The 24,470-nt window shown below is 39.0% G+C and overlaps 1 protein-coding gene across 2 annotated transcripts in view; it reads left to right on the forward strand.

Annotated features, from left to right (window-relative positions):
* The first annotated feature begins 2,253 nt into the window (after positions 1–2,253).
* Positions 2,254–24,470, forward strand: part of Slc7a2 (solute carrier family 7 member 2) — a 67,871-nt gene continuing 45,654 nt past the window's right edge. The window contains exon 1 of one of the 2 annotated variants that reach the window (XM_070016320.1): positions 2,254–2,379. The gene's annotated coding sequence lies outside the window, so the exon portion shown is untranslated. The remainder of the gene's footprint in view (positions 2,380–24,470) is intronic. The other variant, XM_070016319.1, reaches the window with a different exon arrangement.

Below are 24,470 nucleotides of genomic sequence, written 5' to 3' on the forward strand. Positions count from 1 at the left end.
CTCCAAACTCTGATCCTATTGGTTTATTCCTTCAAACCCTATTTGATGGGAGCAAGAATCAGTATACAGTGTTTTAATCATAGAAAAAAAAAAAAGATGGGGTGATGGAATTTAGCTTGTTTACTCTAGCTGGGAGATTATAACATCAAAAAGTAGAACTAACAAGAATCAACTTATTCAGTCTTGATACTTAAAAGGTAAATCCTTGATTGGTAGATTTGAGATGTATTTCACATTATATTTGACAAACATGAGAAAACAGTATAAATATTATTCAGAGACAAAAATCCCTTAAAATTCTGTGCAATTTCATAAAATCTTAGTTCACTCATGCACAAATGTTTGTAAGATCTTCAGAAAACAACCTAGATTACTCTGAAAAATTAATAAAGTGGATTTTTCTCATTCTTTTTTTTTTTTTTTTTTTTTGGTCAGTCGTGGGGCTTGAACTCTGGGCCTGGGCACTGTCCCTCAGCTCTTCAGCTCAAGGCGAGCGCTCTACCACTTGAGCTACAGTGCCACTTCCGGTTTTCTGGTGGTTTATTGGAGATAGGAGTCTCAGGGTCTCTCCTGCAGGGGCTGGCTTTGAACCGAGATCCTCAGATCTCAGCCTCCTGAGTAGCTAGGATTACAGGCGTGAGCCACCAGCGCCCAGCGATTTTTCTCATTCTTAAAGAGGAAGTTTGTCAGATGAAAACGAAACGCTTACTTGATTCTAACCCTTTTATTACTAAAAATTCTATCCTCTTTATAGTCTCTTTTAGAAACTCACCCTAGATCTGTGGGCATCCTATTCTTTCTGCATCCACACACATTTTAAAAGTTGAGAAATAACCAAAGATGTAATGCAAAACTTAGGATTAACCAATAATTTTAAACAAAAAAATGGAATATATCAAAGTCAAAGACCAGTGTATGAAAATAGTAATATTGTTAGAAGATTGTTAGAAAGACATGCTCAATTTTGCTTAGAGATGAAACTGATTTTCTTAGTCACAGTGAATGCTTGCCTCAGGAGATTAGAAATTAGATGAGTAAATTAAACTCAGAGATTAATATTCTGGCAAAATTAGCAGTTTCTAAATGAATAGGTCATGCAACAGTGGCTCACATCTGTAATCCCAGACTGAGATCTGAGGAACAAAGTCAAAGCCATCCAGGCAGAAAAGCCAGTGAGACTCATCTCCAATTAACCACCAAAAAGCAAGAATTGAAGTGTGGCTCACATGGTAGAACACTAGCTTTGAGTTGAAAAACTCAGGGACAGTGTCTAGGTCCTGAGTTCAAGCCCTAGAACTGGCAAGAAGAAGAACAAAAGAACCGTTTAGAGCATCACATTTTAAAAGAAAATGTACTACACCGTATCAATCTGGCACTTTGCTAAAGTTATTACTAGTAGATGAATCTGGGTCCATCACCCCAATATTAAGCAAAGTAAGGTAGACTTTTCTGCCAAGCAAAATAATATACTTATCGTTCAATTCGGTGCCTGAACTTTACTTCATTTTTAGATTAAAATTAACAGTTTCACATTGTGATTATGAAACTGTTATCAGGGGCTCCCAAAGTAAACAATAGAATAGCATGAGAATCCTTGGTTCTGTAACTTCTGCTCTTGTTCCCCTGGCAACAGCAGACACTATTTCCTTATAAAACCACTGCCAAGTAATCTTGACTACCTGTTCACATTCCTCAAGTTTTCAAAATAGCTGCTGTGCATTGTTAATATAAACTTTTAGGTTATTTTGCTGGTGAAAGTGGTATTATTTGACAAAATGCACAACCCGGTGTTCTATTGATCATATTTTGTTATTATTAGTTCCCAATTTTCCATAGAATGAAAAGTAGGGAGACACACACACACACACACACACACACACACCCTCTACATGGCAGAAATTTGCTTAGAATGGATTTGAGAAACAGATCTGAAATTGATTCCTCCAAGGAAAGAGAATGTTCCTGGTGCCAAGTCCGGCTTTCCAAGTGGGCACACACCTCAAGGCCTCAGACAAGCTCCCAACCACGAGAGCACCAGACCATGCCAGCCTTCCAGAACTGGGCCCCACCTATCCGGAAGATAGGCCCGACCCACTCGGTGGCAGGCGGGCTCGGGGCAGGGGTAGACGTGGGCGGGGACAAGGAGGGGAGGCCCCTCCCTCCCTGCCCAGGCCCCTCCCTCCCCGCCCACGCCCCGCCCACGCCCCGCCCCCGCGCGGCTACACCGTGGGGCGACCACGAGCCCCGAGCGCTTCACCCTGCGCGCCACAGCGAGGCGGCGGCCGCTTTCCCTGCCCTCTCCAGTCGGGACTCTACAGTCAGCCCGCCGCGGCCGTCTGCCAGTCTTCGCCCCCCTATCGCGGCCCTACCGCAGCCCTTGTAAGTTTTCCAGTCTGCGGCCGCGCGGAGGGGCGGCCTGGGCGTGGGGGGGCCGGGGGGGCGCCGAGGCCGCGTCCGGCTCCGCGCCGCGGTCCGGAGGCCGCGCTCCGGAGTCCGGGGACGGTGGGCCGGGGCCTGCAGGGGCTTGCAGCCCCTGGTCCCCCGCGCTGCCCTCGGGGCGCGTGGCCTCGTCCCGCCCGGGCCGGGCGCGGGTGCGGGCGGCCCTTCCCCGAGGTGTGCTGGTCCTCCTCGGGCGGGGGCGCTGCCCCCGGACTCCGGGCCGCCGGGCCGCTCCTCCGCGCCCGACGTGCGGACGGGTCCCGCCAGCCGCCCTCCAGCCCCGCGGGGGTGAGCTCAGGACGTGGATCGCCCTCCCGCGGGAGGCCCGGCAGGACAGGTAACCCAGCCCGTCTCGCACGGCGAGTGTTGTTTGTTTTTAAGTGAACGTTGTGCGAGGCGTTTGAGATAGGCGGGTTCCTCGTGAAGTCTTCAGCTTGCCCCGGGCACCTCGGCGCGCGGGGTGTCAGTGGAAAAGCGGTCCAGCCCCTCTTCCCTCCCGTAGACAGTCCCGGGAGCCAGGACGGCAGGGCGTGGGTCTCACTTCAGAGATACTGGCTTCGCGCAAGGCGCCAAGTGATGCTCGGCCTTTCACGCGGAAACCGCCCCGATCTCAGGAGTAAACAAGCGCATCCTATTCAGGCTGTAAAATGTTTGCCCGAGACTACGCGGAAAGGTCTCATTCGTAAGACTTATCTAGAGGTTTGAACAGCAACATTCATCTTTTTGATGAGGAGATAGATACCTTTAGAACTTACTGAAATGCCCAGGCTCTGGGCTTCCCCCCGCACCCCCCCCACACACACACACAAAGTACTAAGAATGATTTTCTAAAGAAAGTAAGACACTTGGTGTTGTCTTTGTCTAGGGGTTGTGCAGGACATGAATATTCTGTTGCTTTCATATTTTTATTTTTCTTCTACTTGCGCTAAGCTTCCATCTTAAAGGCAGAAAAAATATACAAAAGTATTTCCTCTCCCTTTACTGAAAACTTGCTGGTTCTCTGCTGCAGGGAGAAATCTGTGATATTATGCTATATGTACTATAAGTTTCCTTCCTTGCTTCCGTTTCCATCTTGTGGCTCGATTTGGAAATGTCATTTACTTTAAGACAAGCATTGAAACTTTACGATTAGAGTTTTCCACGACCTTGGAGACCAGATTAAAACTTTGTGGTATCTGCTACGATTCCGTTCACATAGTCCTTGACCTCTTTCAGCTAGTAAGCATACCTCTTTTGATTCCAAAGTCTCTACTCATTGTCACTGAACTTAGTTAAGAGCCTATGAAGGTTAGGAGGGAGATAGGATAGCTGTGGTCATTTAATAAGTCAGAATATTCCAGATCATCTTTCATCATATAGTTGCATGTGATTTTTTGCCCCCTGAACACAAGTGTCTGAAAAATTCCAGAGTCCATGTTTCTATTATCCCACTGTGTTATATGCATCATCATTTCACCAGTTTCTTTTCTTGCTCCTACCTTTGTTTCCACCTTGTGCCTGGATTTGTAAATGTCACTTACAGACTTGTTCCCTTGTCTTTGCACAGTGAAGATGCCCTTACTCAATTCTATGTGGTTCAACTCTCATCCTGTGTTCTCTCCCTTGCTACCCAGTTTGTTATTCTTGTTTCTCATGGTTGTTACATTCCAGCCAGAAACACCTCCTCATCAGTGGCATTTCTTATCCGCCCTATGTAGTTTTTATGTTCTCTTTTTGTTGTTGTTTTGTGACTTCTCTGTTTTAGCCTAGTTAACATCTTCCCTTCGTTTGTTTGCAGCTTGCTCTGTGTGTTTGTGTGTGTGTGTGTGTGTGTGTGTGTGTGTGTGTGTGTGTGTGTGTTTAGAGCTATATGCTGGTTTTGTTTTGTTGCCCATCAGTGACCAACTTTTAGACCAGAATCTTGTAAACACCCCAATGTTGATGTTTGTTTCTTGATTTCCCCAGACATAGTATGAACTCATTGACTTTGAGAACTGGCTTTTTTTAGTCTGCCTACTGGGTGTTAAACATTAAAACTATAACAAAATCTTCAGTGGACCATATTTCTATATTTTCACCTTTAGCTCTGTGTGTATCATTTGATTGTTTTGTCATACCACTGAATACTAAAGAACTCAGCTAACTGTAAGAGTTAACTTTTGTAATACTACTTATCTAAATGACAGAAAATATAAGCATTTAACTTATTCTAAATCCTTATATAGATACTCAAAACTATATGAATATAACCTTGAGTGATGTTAAATCTAATTAACTTATTTTTTCCTTGTAATTTTGTTCAAGTGCCTACCAGTATTGCCTAACACACACTTGGTATATTTTTACTGTTGAGGACATGCCACTGATTTCAAGAAACAGATAAAAGGTGTCTTCAAATATCTGTTCCTTTATTAGGAACTTGCTGAGTTCTTACTGTATACCAAAAATTGGGTCACCCAACAGTAATTTGTCACTGTAGTCTCGGAAGGATTCTGTAATTATGTCTGCCTTCAGGAACCATTTATGGATGGATTTTGCAAATAACTTTTGCTTTGTTGTAACCTTATAGAATAACAACTCTCAACAAATGACCTCAGTACTGAAAGTGCCAAATGGTGACGGTGAATGTACCAGGACAGTGCTGCAGATTCATTGTCATAACCATGTGTGCTTGGCATGTTTGTTTCACTAGTTGTAACAAACTTATCCTGTTATATTTCCTTTTACTTGCCTTCCTGGATATTGTAGTTTTTGTTTTGGTATGTTTGTTGTTGTTGTTGTTGTTGTTAGCAGTAATAAGTTTTGAACTCACAGCCTTGCACTTACTAGGAAAACACCACCCATTTGAGCCATGTCCCTGGTCCTTTTTCACTTTAGTTATTTTTCAGAGAGGGTCTTGTACTTTTGCCTGGGGCCAGCCTTTGTACTGCAATCCTTTTACCTTTGCCTCCCTTAAAGCTGGGATTCCAGGTTTGTGCCATCCTACCCTGCCCAAGTGGTGGCAGTGACAGTGGAAATGTTGTAGATAACAGACAGGGACAAAAGCCAAACCAAATGGGGATTTACTGCTAGCCAGTCAGAACAATCACAGCATGATTCAACTGTTAATTTTTCTTTTGCAACTTAGTAAACATAATTTACTTATTAATCTGTGGGAGCAAGCAGTACACTGTGGCTTCTCACATGTTTGTGGGCTCTTAAGTTTTATGAATTTCAGAGAAATATCCTTGCCGCTATTGTCGTAACCTTTTCATTGATAAGTATGATTTAGTATTAAGAAAAAATAGGAGTTACTGTTTTTGTTTTAAAAAGCTGGCTTTGAGTATGTGGGTCATGTCTTTTCTGTTTCTATTTAAACTATTAGTTTGGATTTCTGCCTCCAGAGAGATTACAGTTCTTCATTACACTGAGTATGTATAGATGTAATACTTTGTTGAAGACCTTGAATTTTCTTGAAGGACTTTATTCATCTGAGATTGAATCATCAAACTAGAACATGCCATGTATTCAGTTTTATACTGTTCCCTTGCAAAAATAAAATAAAATGAAATAACTGAAAGGACTAAAATTAGGAAAACTCTGCCTGTGTGTCCTAGCAGAATAGATAGTCCCTCTACATGCTAAGTCTTCTCTGCAGAACTGACCCTAATCAGGGCATCAACAACAAAGGAAGAAGGTACAAGAACATTCTGTGACCTTTCTTCCAGGAGTGGGGGGAAAAAAAACATCCTGTGTGTTACTCATTTTTGGAATATTTGTGGAACAATACATAACAAAGAATTTTTATGTCTCTTGTTGATTCTTATTAATTTTCCTCACAATTTCGGGGAATAGTCTCTTTCATTAACCCATTCTGATTTCCCCAAGCTCCTTACATCTTTGCACACTTAGGTCTAAGAAAATGCTGTTTGCACCATCAAAATTCCCAGTAGTGACCTAGTTACCACAGTGTATAAAAGGATGCTTAATAACATTGTAACCAAGACACTTGCTTTAATATTTTTGCCCACTTTTTAGGTATCATATTAAGGATAATTGGATTCGTTCACTTAGAAACAGAAGTTTGTGGCAGGAGGTATTGGGGCGGGCACGGCAGGGAGAACGAGAGTAGTGAAGGGGATGAGTCTGATCAAGGTATGATTGATCGTGTGCACATATGGGTATGTCAAAATGAAACCTCTGTTCAACTAATTAATGCTAATAAAAAGATGGTAAAAATCTGAAAATTTACCATATGATATATGTAAAGATTTTTTCCTCTTGTTAAACCAGAAATTTTAAGTCAGGTAGTAAACTAAACCTTCAACCTCACTTTTTTTTAATTTTTATTCATTTTCTATACAGGCAGAAAAAATGTTATGACTTATTACCTTGACTATAATTAGAAGAAACAGATTGTTTGCCTAGAGTCTTTCTTGCCTTAATTGGGCTATATTGCTATTATCTAAGTAAATAATTATATTAATAATAGTTACTTTCATGGAATTGAGTTATTATTGAACCAACAAGAAAAAATAGCATATCTTTCCAATTTTAGCATTATTTGTTTGCTTCCTTAAGATGAGCTTGGGACAAAGTTTCTGAATGAATTGTAATTTCTATTTTTAAAAAAATTATACCAAACTTTATGGAACTTGAAATATATTTGAGCGAATTGAGTAGGAATTCTTTTGCATATCACAAACGATATCTGCTTTATGAAAAACATGTGAATCCTTGAGTATATTTCCCTGCCCACACTAATCCGGTTGCCTGTTTCTGGAAGAAGCTATTTATCTGGTAGAAATTACTGAGTATGATTTTTCTGAAACAAATGTATGAAATTTACCACAACTGCTTTGCAAAATTTGCTTTTGCTAATTGTATATAGAGTGCTGGGTACAGTTTTGATACATTGAGATTCATTTAGACTAGGAAATAGGATTTTGTAACTTTGAGACTATGCTATGAGTCATTGTATGTGAGATTTTCTGTCAGCAGAGTTACTAATCCATTGTAGACAAACATATGCTGTATGTTACAAAGCCTCAGCTCTTGAGTCTGTGGAGATTCAAAAGAATAAGCACCTTCGTCATTGTCCTGTTGGTATCCAGTAAAGAGGTAGCAAATGCACTTAGAATTCAAGAGTGTGAAAATCCATATGAAGAGCTGAGTTTTTTTTTAACTATGCATTATGTTCCTGACAAAAATATGCCCAGTTTTAGGTACTGTCAAAATTACCGTTTCTATTATTACTCTCTCTGTGTGTATTGTAAAAGTTGAGAATGTTGAAATACATCAGGACATTATAGTTTAGATGAAAATCATTCCAAAATTGTAATTTAATTATCTCTGCTTTTTCTCATGATAGTCTTCAGTATGTAGCCCACACTGGCCTTGAACTCAGCAGTTATCCTGTCTCAGCCTCCCGATTTTTGGAATTACAGGTTGGGTATGAAATTACCTTCACTTCTTAGTCTAACAATTTGAACATTTTGAGTTGTTACACTCTGTAAGCTTAGCACTTTATTATAAATGAGTTTAAAACCTAGAAAAGGACTTGTCAAGTATGGGTAGATTCCTCCCATCACTACTTGCTCAGCCAGAGACCCTTAGTGTTATTGTTGGCTGCAGCCTTAGCTTTCAAGTTGAGATGGACAAAAGGTTGATGCAAAGGGTTGATGGTGGAAGACATTCTTGTCTATCTGATGTTAAGAAAAAAGTTTTTTCTTTCTTTTTTTTTTTTTGGGTCCGGTCGTGGGGTCTGAACTCTGGGCCTGGGCGCTGTCCCTGAGCTCTTCAGCTCAAGGCTAGCGCTCTACCACTTGAGTCACAGTGCTACTTTGGGCTTTTTTCTTATGTGGTGCTGAGGAATCGAACCCAGGGCCTCATGCATGTAAGGCAAGTGCTCTACCACTGAGCCACCTTCCCAGCCCCAAGAAAAAAGTTTTTTGTTAGAACAAAACACATTCAATATGTGACCTGTCATTTCTATTAGGAAAAAAAATGTTTTTAAAGAAATGTATTTGCTGTAGATTTCACTTCCTGCCTTTTTGTGGTACTGGGGTTTGAACTCAAGACTTGATTGCTCAGTTAGCATTGCATCCCTTGAGCCTCCAGCTCTACTTTCTATTTGTTATCTTGGAGTCTAGCAAACCTTTCTGCCCAGGCTTGCTTTGAACTTCAATTCTCCAGATGTCAGCCTCCTGAGTAGCTAGGATTACAGGTTTACGTTACTGGCATCTGCAGCATACCTATCTGTTCTACAAAGAAGGGTTTCATGGAGATATGGAACCGGGTACCCTAGCCTCACCTTCTATGTTTCTGGTTTTTCAGAATGTAACTAAAAAAATATTCTAGTTATCATTCTTAAATGGTAAGGCAGTAGGAGATACATAAGAAATTAATTCAAATTTTAGTCTTTTTTTAGTTTTTATTTTCATTGTAAAGGTGCTGTACGGAGGTGTTTTTAATTACATGAGTAAGGTAATGAGTGCATTTCTCGTCAAACATTGTTACCCCTCCTTTGTTTTTTCTGCCACTATCCCTACCCTTCCACTCCCCTCCACCCCCTGAAGTTGTAAAGTTCATTTCCAACATAATGTCTGGTGAGTATCATTATTGCATTGGTTTATCCTGTATCCTTGTTTCACCATTTTGTTATTCCCCTTCCCTTCCCCAAATCAGACAAATGTATACATAAGACGCAGGGTACCAGAATCAAAGACAGTGATTGCCAAGGATAAAGCAAAGGGAAAAAGCAAAATGAAATAAAAGAAAAAGAAGGAACTTGATACAGTATATTGACAACAACAAGGTTAACAACCAAAAAAAAAAAAACTGTTATTTCCGTATCTTCGACTTCATTTCAACTAGCATCATTTTATATGATCATACGTACATAAGTATTGAGCTATTGTGATCCTCTGCTAGGACTATTCTAGACATATACTAATTATTATAAATGAGTGAAACTATGGAGCCTATGTTTCTTTGGGTCTGGCTTACTTCACTTAATGATTTTTTCCAAGTCTTTTCATTTCCTTTCAAATGGGCTGACATCATTCTTTCTGATGGAAGCATAGAATTCCATTGTGTATATATACCACATTTTCTTGATCCATTCATCTATTGAGGGGCATCTGGGTTGGTTCCATATGTTAGCTATAGTGTAAATAATGCTACATGAACATAGTTGTTCTGGTACCTTCAGTGTGGCCTTACTTATGATCATTTGGATAAATGCCCAGGAGTGGGATTGCTGGATCAGTCTCGAGTTCTATCTTTAGTCTTTTGAGGAACCTCCATACTGCTTTCCAGAGAGATTGAACCAGCTTACATTCCCACCGAAAGTGTAGTAGCATTCCGTTTTGGTCACATCCCCACCAGCATCTCTTATTATTTGTTTTCTTGATAATGGCCATTCTAACTGGGATGAGGTGGAATCTCAGTGTGCATTTCTTTTACGGCCATCAATATTGAACATTTCTTCATGTATCTATTGGCCATTCTTATTTCCTCTCCAGAGAAGTCTCTTCTTAATTCTAATTTAGCCCACTTATTAATGGGGTTGTTGTTTCTTTGAGGACTTGTTATTGGGAGATTTAATTTTTTGAGCTCTAGGTATATTTTTAATATGAGGCCCTTGTCTATTGTATTGCTAGTGAAGATCTTCTCCCAATCTGTAGGCTTTCTATTTATCACGCTAGCTATATCTTTTGCCATGCAGAAGCCCTGCAGCTTAATGCAGTCCCATTTATCCAGCCTTTCTTTGATTTGTTGTGTTTCTGGATCTTTATTTAGAAAGTTTTGACCTGTGCCAATGAGTCCTAGCGTATCCCCTATTCCTTCCTGGAATATTTTCAGGGTCTCTGCTCTTACCTGGAGGTCTTTGATTTTGGAGTTGATTGTGGAGCACGGTGATATAAAAAGATTTAGGCAAACTAGACAAACTAATGGAATGCTGGAGTCTTCTTCTAGCTAAAAAAAAAAATCACCTTAGGTTTTTAAATAAACCTCAGGTGCTTAGAATAACCATAATTCTTCACAACACATACAGTTAGTAGTTCATATATAGCCAACAAATATTATCCTAATTCTTGGATTAGTGGATATTCATTTTATTGTATTTTTAAATATTACATAAACAAAATTTAAGCGAATTTTTTCTATATTAACAAATTTTTCAAAAATGTCCTCTTCATCTTTTCCCTTCAAGTAAAGAACATTTCCATTAGGCCAATTTTTTTCCCTTTCCTTCAGAAGATGATTTTCTTCAAACAATGATTTTTCTTTTCTTCCTAAAATTTGCTTTATAATCACTTCCATGATATTCTTGGTCTCTGCCAGTAAAGAGTATTTAGCATTTGTGCATGGGACTAATAGTTGGCAGGATGTGTATAACTCTCCTTAGTTGCTTGTCCTGATTTTAAAAATTCACATGAAGACTCTCCCTGATAATTTGTATCAACTTGTATATGAATTCTTCTGGGAAAAGACAGTTTCTAAACGCTTAGGCTATAATCTATGTCTGCTTTGTGTCCTCCTTGATGGACAAGCTCCCATTCTGGTTACATTTCTAGTCAGTAGAAGAAAGATGAACCTAAGATGGTAGTGGATAGTCTGTATAGCAATGTGATGTGTGGAAAAAATTACAGCTATTTTTGATAAGTGCATACAGCCTCCCATCTCACCCATTTCTGTCATTTTCCCATAAAAATGGTGTGTGTGTGTGTGTGTGTGTGTGTGTGTGTGTGTGTGTGTGTGTGTGTGTGTGTGTGTGTGTGTGTGTGTGTGTGTGTGTGTGTGTGTGTGTGTGTGTGTGTGTGTAAAGAAAGAGAATTTTCTGTGAGCTTTCTGGAAGTTCAAGGTCCCTGAATTCCATCTAGTAAACAGCTAGTGTTTTTAGAAACCAGAGTAAGAACCCTTTTTATTTAAAAACCAGGAAAAGAGCCATTTCCTTGGGAAACTGTCTCTCCCAAAGGAAAGAATCCTTTGAGGCCAGATGGGGGCTTTTGGTTAATCACCCTCTCCTCTTGGTGATTTAAGACTGGACCTGGTCTCCAAAGAAAAGCTGAATGCTGGCACTGGTGGGTATAGAAGTGCGAGGCACTCTGTCTGAAAGGTTTTTAATCTCATATATACTCTTAAACGTAATCATTAAAGCAGACAGAAACTATATAGAATACCTGAATTTTTTTATTGTGAAAATACTGTACAGTGGGGTTACAATTACATGGGCAAGATAATGAGTACATTTCTTATCAAGCATTGTAGCCTCCTCCTTTGTTTCCCTTCCCATCCTTTCCCATCCTCCCTCCCCCCCCCACCCAATTCTCCCCACCCCCCCCACCAAAGTTGTAAAGTTCGTTTTCAACATAACGACTTATACATCTCATTGTTGCAATGGGTCCACCTGTTTCCCTATTTAAACGATTTGTTTTTCCCCTTCCTCTCCACAAATTATACCAACATCAAATACAGTGAAAGCAGCAGTTATACTGTGGGGGAGGGACATACAAAACAACAAAGAAATAATCTTATAAATGTGTTAGAAACAATCGCATGAAAGAAAAAAAAACATTTGAATACATATCTTAGGGTCCATTTCCCTAACATCACCTTATCTGACCTTTTCTGCTTGACTCAGACATATACTAGATATTGCAAATAAGGGAAACCATGGAACCTGTTTCTTTGGGCATGGCTTACTTCACTTAATATAATTTTTTCCAAGCCTTTCCATTTCCTAACAAATGGGGCAATGTCATTCTTTCTGATGGAGGCATAGAATTCCATTGTGCATATATACCACATTTTCTTGATCCATTCATCTATTGAGGGGCATCTGGGTTGGTTCCATATCTTAGCTATGGTAAATAATGCTGCAGTGAACATAGTCGTGCTGGTAGCTTTAGTGTGGTCTTGTTTGTAAACATTTGGGTAAATGCCCAAAAGTGGGATTGCTGGGTTATAGGGGAGCTCTACGTGGAGTCTTTTGAGGAACCTCCATACTGCTTTCCAAAGTGGTTGAACAAGTTTACACTCCTACCAACAATGCAGTAAGGTTCCCTTCTGTCCACATCCCCTCCAGCATCTGTTGTTATTAGAGTTCTTGATTTTAGCCATTCTAACTGGGGTGAGGTGGTATCTCAATGTTGTTTTGATTTGCATTTCTTTTATGGCTAGGGAGGTTGAGCATTTCTTCGTGTGTCTATTGTCCATCCTTCTTTCCTCTTCAGAGAAGTTTCTCTTTAAGTCTTTAGCCCACTTGTTTATTGGGCATTTGTTTCTTTGAAGATTTGTTGTTGGGGGATTTAATTTTTTGAGTTCAAGGTATATTTTAGATATGAGGCCCTTGTCTGTTGTATGGCTAGTGAAGATCTTCTCCCAATCTGTGGGCTTTCTATTGATCTTGCTAGCTATATCGTTTGCTATGCAGAAGCTCTGCAATCTCATGCAATCCCATTTGTCCAACCTTTCTTTGATTTGTTGTGTTTCTGGGTCTCTATTAAGAAAATTTCAGCCTGTGCCAACAAGACCTAGGGTTTCTCTTACTCCATCCTGTAATGTTTTCAGAGTGTCTGCTTTGACTCCGAGGTCTTTGATCCATTTGGAGTTGATTCTGGTGCAGGGTGATATATAAGGATCTAGCTTTAGTTTTCTACAAGTATTTAACCAATTTTGCCAGCACCATTTACTGAAGAGGCTGTCTTTCTTCCATTCTATTTTTTTAGCTCCTTATTGAAGATTAGATGGCTATAGGTCTGTAAGTTCATTTCTGGGTTTTCAATTCTATTCCATTGGTCCTGAGGTCTGTTCTTGTGCCAGTACCAAGCTGTTTTGATTACTATGGCTTTATAGTAGAGTTTGAAATTTGGTATTGATATTCCTCCAGCACTGTTCTTTCTGTTGAGAATCGTTTTTGCTATTCGGGGTCTTTTATTGTTCCATATGAATTTTTGGATTGCCTCTTCTATTTCCTTGAAGAATGAGGTTGGAATTTTGATAGGTATCGCATTGAATTTGTAGATAGCCTTGGGAAAGAATACCTAAATTTTAAGGAACATCTCTTCTCAGGAATTCATATCCAAGTTAATGCAGACTATCAGTAAGAAATTTCATAGTAACACAAGAATGAATATTCTAGGATAGATATGATTCAATCCTACCTACTCAGGAGACTGAGATATGAGGATTTACCCTGGTAGCAATAAAGCACTTCTGACTTCAGTCTTCATCATCACCATCTTTCATATCCTCTGATTCACAGATTCCAGGAAGTAATCTTGATTCTGAGTTTTAGCTGGGATCATTGTATTTGTGTGTGTATAAGGGAAAGAAACTGAAGAATGATAAGAATAGCCAGCATCCTCTTCAGTTGGAACCTCTTTCAAGTGACAGAGAACTTCAATTTTGCTGGTTCAATGTAAGTCTGATGTAGATTGTGGAAATCACTGGAGTTTAAAAAATTTATAGTGGCCAGCTACTCAGGAATCTGAAATCTGAGTGCCATAGTTTGAAGCCAACCTGGGTAGGAAAGTCTGAGACTCTTATCTCCAATTAACATCAGAAAGCTGGAGTGGAACTGTGGTTCAAGTGATAGTGTGCTAGCCTTGAGCAAAAGAACTCAAGGACAGTGCCCAGACCTTGAGTTCAAGCACCACAGTAGACAAAAACAAAAACAAAAAAGCCCACTTATAGTTGAAGTCAAACACCAGTGGTTCACACCTGAAATCCTAGCTATTTAGGAAGCTGAGATCTGAGGATCATGTTCAAAGCCAAGCCCAGGTAAGAAAATCTATGAGAGTCTTATTTCCTATTAACCTCCAAAAAGCCAGAAATGGAAATGTGGCTTAACTGAGCGCACCAGCCTTGAGTAGAAAGCTAAGGGACAACTCCTAGGCCCTGAGTTCAAGTGCCAATACCAGCACCAAAAACAAACAAAAAAACTTACAGTGGAATAAAAGTGAAAAGGTCTTGCTATAGACCTAGATAAGCATCATCACAGCAGGGTGTCATCAAATTGTAAAATGTAAAATAAATACCTTGTTATGCTTCCCAAATGAATACAGTAAGGCAAAGAGGAATTTTAGAGTTGATTTCTCTGCAGAAGTTCTTTATCTTTTACAATACTTACTTGGTGCTATTTAGGATTTGTGATGTTTTGTTTCAAAAAACCAAAACTGAAATGAAAGCCCTCTTCAATGCATTGGTCTGTGGCATGATCTTTATGTAGGTGGAGTGGGTCTTGTGTATGCACTATTCATCAAGAAAATAGCACAAAGCGCATTTACATGCCATTGAGGAACAGTAGTGGGTGGTGATGAAATTTGTAGTACTAGAGCTATGTAAACATATCCTAGGCTAGTTCTGCACTTGAGCTCTCCTGAAAAGGAAAATTGCACCTTTCAAACAAAATTACTTCTTCCATAGGTGATTGGTTCCTGAATAAAGCTTAGTATCCTGGGAATTCATTTGTTTTATGACTATAACAACAAGGATGAGACACTGTTGGTTTTGTATTCCAGAATCTCGAAACTGTCTTGTGAGAAATTTCTGAAGCTCTGAAGTGTTCATTCCTAACCTCCCTGCCTGTGAACAGTTACAGAGATCCTGGCACTTCCATATTGCCAAGCATAGCACTAGATAAGTTTGGAAAAGAAATAAGCTTGAGAATTGCGTTTTAGAGCTCTATTTAGAAATAAGTTTTAAAAGTTTTGAGAGGAGTATTTGATCTGAAACTAAGACTATGAGGGTTTGAGTGAAGACTTAGAATCCTAGCATATTGACTATATCAAGTTAGTCTGCTTTTATGAAAGCAAACTCTATACTGCTGATGAGAGTTTTATAAGTCCTCACTTGCAGAATACAGATCGGAATATATTTTTAACTGAAATGCTTTTAGATTTTCAAAATACCTTGGAGCTTAACTTGTTCGGATAAGACATTTTAATAGAGTGATGTTTTTAGGATGTGAAAAGTTTTTCAATTGCATATCTTTGCAAAAATTAAAAGGAGAAATATAGTCTTAATCTGAACAATAAAAACATGAGTACTAAGCCACTTAAAGTCAGTAGAATTTAAACGTCATAAATGGTGCTTGTGAACAAGTAAGTTCTGTGTGGAATGCTATTTTGTTATCTTTTAATTTTTTTTTTACTTTTTCTGATTATTCAAGGTAACAGATGGTTTGCACTTAGTGCAGTGACCCAAACAACAAAGGAGCAGACTTTGCATAAAATTTTGTTGATAGTGCATTTTAGCTCCACTGAAAAGGATCATATGAACCTTTTTAGCATGTTTACATTGTCCTGGTATTTTTTTGATAGTACAAGAGAGACGTGAAGAACAAACAGCCTTGCATTGTCAGTATTAAAAATAACTTTAAAAATAATTCTTATAAATTATTTAAAATGTCTATATTTTCCACATTACTTACTCTGTGTATGCCAAATCCCTGATCTGCTTCTAAAAGTAACACATTTTTCCAGTCACTTTGAAAACTAAAGTCACTAGCTATCTCACTAAAGTACTGGAAATAGCACTGGTAACTTTTATAAAATAATGCTACAAAGAATCACATGATTTGCAAACCCAATTTTGAAGGATATGATTTATTGTTCTGATGGTTATCAGCCAGCCTTTTCATAGTGGTTAGTTCTCATGGTATGTGGTGTGAAAGCTGAGGATGATGGAGGTTCAAAGTAGGCAGATGATATTCCTGAAATAGCTGGGCATGGTAGTACATAACACTAATATCAACACTTAGAAAGCTGAGATAGGAGGACCACGAGCTCAAAGCCAACCTGGGCTACATAGTAAAACTGTCTGGGGAAAAAAAAAAAGAATTTTCCTGAAGTGAACTCTCCAAGTGAGTAGACACCAGGTATAGTGATTCAAAATTTGAGTCCTTGCTGGGCGCCAGTGGCTCACACCTGTAATCCTTGCTACTCAGGAAGCTGAGACCTAAAGATCAGTTCGAAGCCAGCCCGGGCAGGAAAGTCCATGAGAATCTTATCTCCAGTAAACCACCAGAAAACCAGAAGTGGCACTATGGCTTATGTGGTAGAGAGTTAGCCTGGAGCTGAAGAGCTGAGGGTCAGTGCCCAGGCCCAGAGTTCAAGCCCCGTGACTGACCCAAAAAAAAAAATTGAATCCTCTGTTTTACTCAACCTTTTTAAATTTTAAATTTCTTATTTTTTATTGGTATTATAAAGGTGATGTATAGAGGGGTTACAGTTACATAAGTCAGATAATGAGTACATTTCTTTGGACAATATCACTCTTCCTAGCATTCAATCTTAATGCATTACATATTATTCCAGGAGAATCACTAAAGCTGAACTAAAAGTAAATAATTTCTCTTGTAATTTGTGTGCATAAATCAGAATTCAGTCTATTTTTAAGAATTGGAAAATAAGAGGAGAAAAAATGCAAAATGTTTGCCCTTATTTTCCCCAACAAAATGATTGTAGAAAAATGTTTCAATGGCTTGTTTTTTCTAGTATTTTTAATAGAACATCTACTGAAATTACTTCCTGGACTGAAGATTTGCACATTATTAAAGACAATAGCATACCATCTTCCTTGCTACTATTAGACAGAACCTCATGGATGTGTGTTTTATGTAAGAGTGAGCTATATAGACACATCTATATTAAACTCAAGTTTTCCTAACTGGTAACTTAACTTCACAATGTTTTCAGACTTAAACACAATAAAATATTAAGAATATCACCATAAGTTTAAAAGGTACCATTTTTTCTTATTTTCTCAGACTACAATGTTGATTTTTCTACCTTTATTTCAGTGTCTAGTGAAATAGGTGTTAAAGACTCAGAAAAAGCAGACCTGAAGTTCCTGAAGAAGAAAAGTTGCCATTAGCCCTTTTTCGGGCATTTTTCCAGCTTTCCCACTGTTCCTTGTATCTCTTCTGACCATATTAGGTTATGCCTCTTAGGAATGTCAGAGACCTGAGAAAGAGAGAGAATATTCCTGGCTGTTTAAGATGGGTCAGTTTAAGATCTGGGGAGCATTTACAGCTGGCTCCAAGGTTGTTTCCTCCTTTCTTCCTGCTTCTTTTCTTTCTTCTATCTGTCTTCTCATTGGAAAGGTAAGTGGGCAACCTCCTTAAACCCAAGTCTGGTGCCAACCAGAGCCTGAAATGTCAATGCTAGGCTCTTATAGTTGGTATTCTGGGTGTCTTTATGGACTCTTACTGTCCTTGGCCTGAAGGTTGTATTTTCTAATTGGGATGATGTCATCCTTAATTTATTGAAGAACATGATTACGGGCAATTGGTACAGATTCTGGTGGGTGTGATAGAGAGTGTGCTTCTGTAACTCTTTAGGAAATCTTTGCCTTCATCCATTTATACCATCACACTAAGTTTGCAAGGGAAGATCTCTGCACTCACTCAGAGAAGGATCAGTCTTATGTTTTCTTGTCCCTGTCTTGGTTGTCAATTTGTCATTCCTTCTGTGACTAATTTAAATGGAACTAGAAGGAGCTCAGCATGGTGTGAGATTGTTGGAAATAGTGCTTTTTTTTTTTCTTGCTTGCTTTTTTAGAAAAATTATTCGCTTCTGAAACTTAAAGTTGGCCTGGGTGCAGTCTCAGTCCTTTTTCATTCAAAGATAGGGTTCTACCACTTGAGTCACAGCTCCATTTCTGGCTTTTTGCTGGTTAATTGGTCTTTCCTGCCTAAGATGGATTTGAATTTCAATCCTTAGATCCCAGCCTCCTTAGTAGCTAGGTTTATAGGCATAAGCCATTGGATCCCAGAGAAGTACTACTGTTTGAAATGTTGTTATTACTTGTTATTGCATTTGCTATTCTTCAAGTTATTTATAGGTCAGGCGCAGCCTACAATCTGACTCTAAAGCATTAAATATTATGTATATATTAAAAACATGTACTTAAACATCTACTGGTAGTTTATACTTTAAAGATCAAGCTTTTTCAAAGATAATAACCATTTCATAATAATCATTTTAGTGTTGCAAGGTATAAAACTGGAGGCTTTCCAAATATATTTTTTTAATTTCTTTTTTGCTCCTGAGCCCTGAACTCTGTGCCTGGGCACTGCCCCTCAGTTCTTCAGCTCAAGGCTAGTGATCTACCACTTGAGCCACAGCACCACTTCTGGCTTTTTTTGCTTATGTGGTGCTGAGGAATTGAACCCAAGGCCTCATGCATTCAAGGCAAGCACTCTACCACTGAGCCACCTTCCCAGTCCCAACTTTCCAAATCTTAAACATCAGTCCTCCCCACTGAAAAAAAAAATTATTTGCAGCTTAGACTATTTAAGGTTAAAATTTAGAGTTGAAACCCATAGTAAAATTTACATTCTTTGTACAAACTGTCTCTTGACAAACTACTATAGTGAAACTACTAAATTTATAAAATAATGTGGTGTCCCTTGAGCAAATTATCTCATTTGGGAATCTGCAGCTTCTGGGCTCCAAGGCAAATTTTAAACTTTGTAATCTCAGTTTGCTTCATTTTAATACCTATGTATTCAGTAGCTATGGAATACCTTAGCAACAACAGTGAGATATAAACATAATTAAGAAGCTCTTGAAACTTTCATTCTAGGAAGACTCGGTTACTCTCTACCCTGAGAGAGCTTCATAACCAAAAGGTGAGGCTCTTGTTTTCTGAAGTCTCAGTTGCATACATTCCATATTGTTTAAAAAATCTTTATTAAAAAAGGAAAACAGCATATCTGTAGCAAACACTTTATCTTAATCTTTTCTCAGCACCACCCCTCCCCCCACCAAGGTATTTCCTTTATCTTGAATTTTGTGTTGTCACAAATTTTATACAGGTGACATGAAATTTTCTCTTGAGTTTTTTTGAGCATACAGTTATACAATCACACCGTTGCATAACAGACATCTAGATTTTTTTTTTTCTGGTCCTGTAGCTTGAATTCAAGGACCTGGGCCTCTCTGTGCTCAAGGTTAGTGTTCTACCACGTGAGCCACAGCACCACTTCTGGCTTTTCCTGAACAATTTACTGGAGATAAGACTCTCAGGGACATTTCTGCCTGGGATAGTCCTTCAGTCCTCAGATCTCAGCCTCCTGAGTAGCTAGGGTTACAGGTATAAACCACCAGCACCCAGCTTCTAGAACTTTTTAATCTTGCAGAACTGAACCAGAACCACTTCACTCATTAAACAACTCCTTTTTCCCCTTTGTCCCCAGGCCTGACAACCACCATCCCACTTCCTGTCTCTATGAATGTGACTGTTCTAGGTACCTCATATAAGAAGTATCATTCAGTACTTGTCCTTTTGAAATTGGCATGGTTTACACTGGTACAGTGCCAAGGATCGTGCATACTAAAGCATATCTGAGAATTTACTCACTTTCTAAAAGTGAAATAGTATTTTATTTTATGAATGCCCCATACTAGTTATGCATTTATCCACTGATGGACACCTGGGGTGTCTCCACCTTTTGGCTGTTGTGAATAATGCTGCTAGAAACGTGAGCATGCAAATTTCTAAGATCCAGCCTTCTTTTAGGCATGTATCAGAAATGATCTAGCTGATCACGTGGTAATTTTGTCTAATGTTTAAGTTTACAGTGCTGTTTTCCACAGTGGTGCTCCATTGTACATTTTTATCAACAGCACAGGAATCTAATTTGTCCCACATCCTCATGTTTGTGTTTGTTACTTGGGGTTTCTGTTTGTTTGCTGCTGCTGCTTTGGGGCATGTGTGCGTGCGTGCGTGCGTGCGTGCGTGTGTGCGTGCGTGTGTGTGTGTGTGTTTGTGTGTGTGTGTGTGTGTGTGTGTGTGTGTGTGTGTGTGTATGACTGGAGCTTGAACTCAGGCCTGAGAACTGTTCCTTAGCTTTTTTTGCTTAAGGCTGGTGCTCTACCACTGGAGCTACTGCTCTGCTTATGGCTTTTTGTTGGTTAATTGGATATTAAGAGTCCCACTGACTTTACTGCTCAGCCTGGCTTCAAAGGCTGAGACTCAGATCTTAGTCTCCTGAGTAGCTAGGATTATAGGCCTGAGCCAGCAGCAGCAGGCTTACATAGGGGTTTTTGACAGTGTCCATCTTGATGGATGTGAAAGCATGTTATAGTTGTAATTCTTAAGGTCTGTGTGTATGTGTGCATGTGTGACTTTTCACTCAAGGCTGTGCTCTATGACTTGAGCCACAGTTTCACTTCTGCCTTTTTGTGGTTAATTAGAAGTAAGAGTCTCATAGCCTTTCTTGTCCAGGCTGGCTTCCAACCATGGTCCTCAGAGCTCAACCTCCTGAGTAGCTAGGACTATAGATGTGAGCCATCAATACCCAACTTTCTTCTTTTTAAGGTGAGTTCTTTACCTATATTTGTACAGAGAAATAATTTAAAATCTTGCCTGCTTATTTTTTCAAGATTCAAAATGTTTCTGTGTATTCTCTGAATAAGTTGTCTTCTGTATTCATTGTTATTAGTAATAGTGAAAACTTTAGGGGGGAAATCTACTGGGCTTTCCTGAACCTGAGAGTAGCATATAAATGGTAAAGCCCATAACAATAGTGATTCTTTTTCTTCCACAGTGCTTGTTCAATCCTTATAGGACTGCTTGGGAACAGAAGTTCCTGTCTCCTTCACCACAGGGTCCCACACTGATTTGGTCCCCATTCTCTGGGTCAGGGCAAGTAACACAAGTGAATGAAATAGGAAGTATGTGGGGAACTACAAAGAAATCAACTTAAAATGTTTCATGTACTCTTAACACAGTTCTCCAAACACATTGGGCGTTTGGAGCTGATAAACACTTTGTAAAACCTGGATGAAGTCCCTGACATTCTAGGAAGAGTAGGTGTGGAGTGAAATAGCAGCTCAGAAAGCCAGTGTTTTTATTCTAGCCCTCTTAACAGATGAAGAAATATAAGGAAGTTGGTGAGACTTGAATCCTTGAAACTAATTCTAAAGTAAGTATTTCAGTTTCTTTTCTTAAAGCTTGTTTGAGTAGCAAGAAAACTTAGTTTTGCTGTACTTTTCAGTTTAGATTCTATTGTTTTTTCTCAAGATAGCTTCACTATCCTTCCCTGTTGTCAGAAATGTCTTCTGAGGATCCATCAGTTAAAGTCCCATCTCCAAGCAAGTTTACTCTTTTTCCAGTTTGTGAATTATATCTTCATTAGGTCTTGGAAACATTAACAGTCATAAAGGTAAAGGCAGTGGAGATTGGTAACTTTTACTGACAAGGATAAAATCAGGTAATGTGGATCAGAGTGTTTTAGATATCTCATACTGTATATAGAAGGCAAAGTAAATGAAAAAGCATTTGTTTTCTGATCTCAAAACTTTCATGTATCTGGGGCCAGGCACATTGGTAGAACCCTCACTACAGGCAATTCCTGCTCTTCTTTTTTTTAAAAAAACTTGTAGCCCCCCTAACGTCCATACTGCTCTCCTCCACTTTATTTATTCATTTTGTTGGTCATGGAGCTGAACTCTGGGCCTGGGCACTGTCCCTCAGCTCTTCAGCTCAAGGCTAGTGCTCTACCACTTGAGCCACAGCGCCACTTCCTACTTTTTTGTTTTTGCTTATGTGGAGCTGAGGATTTGAACCCAGGGCCTCATGCATGCAAGGTAAGCACTCTAACACTGAGCCACCTTCCCAGCCCCTCCTGCTCTTCTGAATTAAATGTGCCCTTGGGATACAGAAAAAAAGGAGGTAAAGAGAAACCACAATTGTTAACATTAAATAGATTGGTTCATTTTATCAGATGAACCTTTAAACTTAAGAAATGTTTACTAAATCAATATTTATTTAATCTAAATAGTGGAGGTGTAATAGTGTAATGCCCCTTGACCCTTTTCTAGAGTCATCAATAACGAGCACATAACTTGTGGGTGTTTTCATTTCCTATTTCCAGTGGACTTCCATGACTTCCCCTTTTTTGGAGGATGAGAATGTTGAGAGAAGTGAGGTTTACACAGTATGGACTTTGTAAAGTCCAAACTACCTACCTCCAGTCTAACTATTGGTTTGTACAGAGAACTGTAAACTAAGCCTTACATTTTCAATGATGAGATAGAAATCACATCATTAATCACAGAATCTGTGGCAGATTAGTAAATACCTTAGCTAATACTCTTCTAACTAAAACTGTTCTCATAAAATTTCTGAATCACCTACTCGTATTTCTAAAATTCTTTGCTGTTTGTTAGATGCTTTCCTTGTTCATTTAGTCCTCAAGAGTTCTGTGAGGTCTGTTTTCAAAGATAAGATTAGGACTCCAGTGACTTTGCCAAAGACACATGGCTGGTAACTCAAAGCTGATTGGGCACCTTCAGAGCATGGTTTCTTTGTGAACCATAACTATATTCTTGCTTATTATTCTCAAGTACATTCATTTTGTGAATTGCTTTTCAGGTTATGACATAGTCTCCAGATCTAGACCCATTATCCCATTTTGATCACCTTCCACTGAACCATATGCTTACATTTGGTCAACATTTTGGAAGATGAGAGGTATAGCCAGACACCTGATTATTCAGGAAATACTTGAGTGCTTACTCTGTGCCAAGTATTCAGAAAGGATTTGGGGTACACCTGGTCCTCATGAGCCATACATTCTCAGTTTACATGGTAGATTAGGCTTCTGTCCCCACAACCGCTGTTAAGGAATTAATATACAAAAACTTCAAATGATATATTAAATATTTGATACCTCTTCTCTTCATCCCTTCAGACATTCCTTCTGTGGATTAGGAAAATAATGTTGGCCCAGCAGTACCTTACCCTGTAATCTTAGCTACTCGGGAAGCTGACAACTGAGGATTGTGTTTTGAAGCCAATCCAGGAAGGAAAATCCATGAGATTCTTGTCTCTGATCATCCACCTCTCTCCCCCCCCCCCACACACACACCAGAAATAGAGCTGTGACTCAAGTGGTAGAGTGCCAGACTTGAGTGAAAAAACTATGAGCCATTGCCAAAGCCCCAGTACCAATGCATGCACATGCAAGCATGCACACACACACACACACACACACACACACACACACACACACACACACACACACACACACACACACACACACACACACACACACACACACACACACACACACACACACACACACACACACGGACTTTACTTCAGTGAAACTGATTTATTTCTAGACACAACAGCCCCAGAAAGACTTTTGACAATAGGAGCAAAGGTTCCTAATTTTATCAGAATCATTTGATATAAAATCTGAGCAGTGAAAATATAAACGATGCAACATACAGGACCAAAAGAATTTATTTGTTCTAAAATTCATTTTTAATTAAGGGATATGGAAAGAATTGAGGATATTAGATAGTTGAGAAGCCAAAAGATAAGTTAGGAGTGAGCTAAATAAGTTATAAACATACATACAATATTTTAGAAAATGTTTTATGTTTCAGTAGGAATGTGAAGATTTTTATTGTATGTACCTTGCAATAAAATCATTAAATATTAAAACATTAGAGGTTGTTGTAGTTAGAAAAATAATTTTAATGTGTGTTATAAGTTTTAATACAAATATAAGGCATGAAGCGCATCTAGTTATTTTTCTTCATCCTTAAAATTTGATTGTCTGTTCCATGTACATTATTGCAAATATATATATTTTACTGTTTTTAATCTTTAGGAAGTAGTTCTTGTTTTCTTTTATTTTGAAAGGTTCACATCTGTTGGACATGAAGTTTTAAAATATCAAAGTCCTACAGATACATTTTCAGTAACATCTTGATGATAACCTTTAAATTTTCTACTAAGCCAAGAATCTGGAAATATGCAGAATTCTACATCTCTCATTCTTCTACATTATTCAGAATGCAAAGAAAGCTCAATCTTTGGATTTTGCAGACCTTCAGGACCAAATCCAAATTTCTGTCTGTGTTTTTCAGCCCCATTTTCATCATCTGAAAATGCAGTATTTTCCTGAGGTGGTTGTGAGAACTAAGTAATACATGCCAGGAGGCTAACATATAATAGAACAATGAAGAGTCTCCAGTATTGCTTTTTCAGTTTCATACCCCAGTGTCTAGTGTCCAACAACCTTGCTTAAAAATTCAGGC

This window comes from Dipodomys merriami, unplaced genomic scaffold (genome assembly GCF_024711535.1).
Source record: "Dipodomys merriami isolate MVZ:Mamm:240054 unplaced genomic scaffold, mDipMer1.0.p SCAF_12, whole genome shotgun sequence".
NCBI lineage: Eukaryota > Metazoa > Chordata > Mammalia > Rodentia > Heteromyidae > Dipodomys > Dipodomys merriami.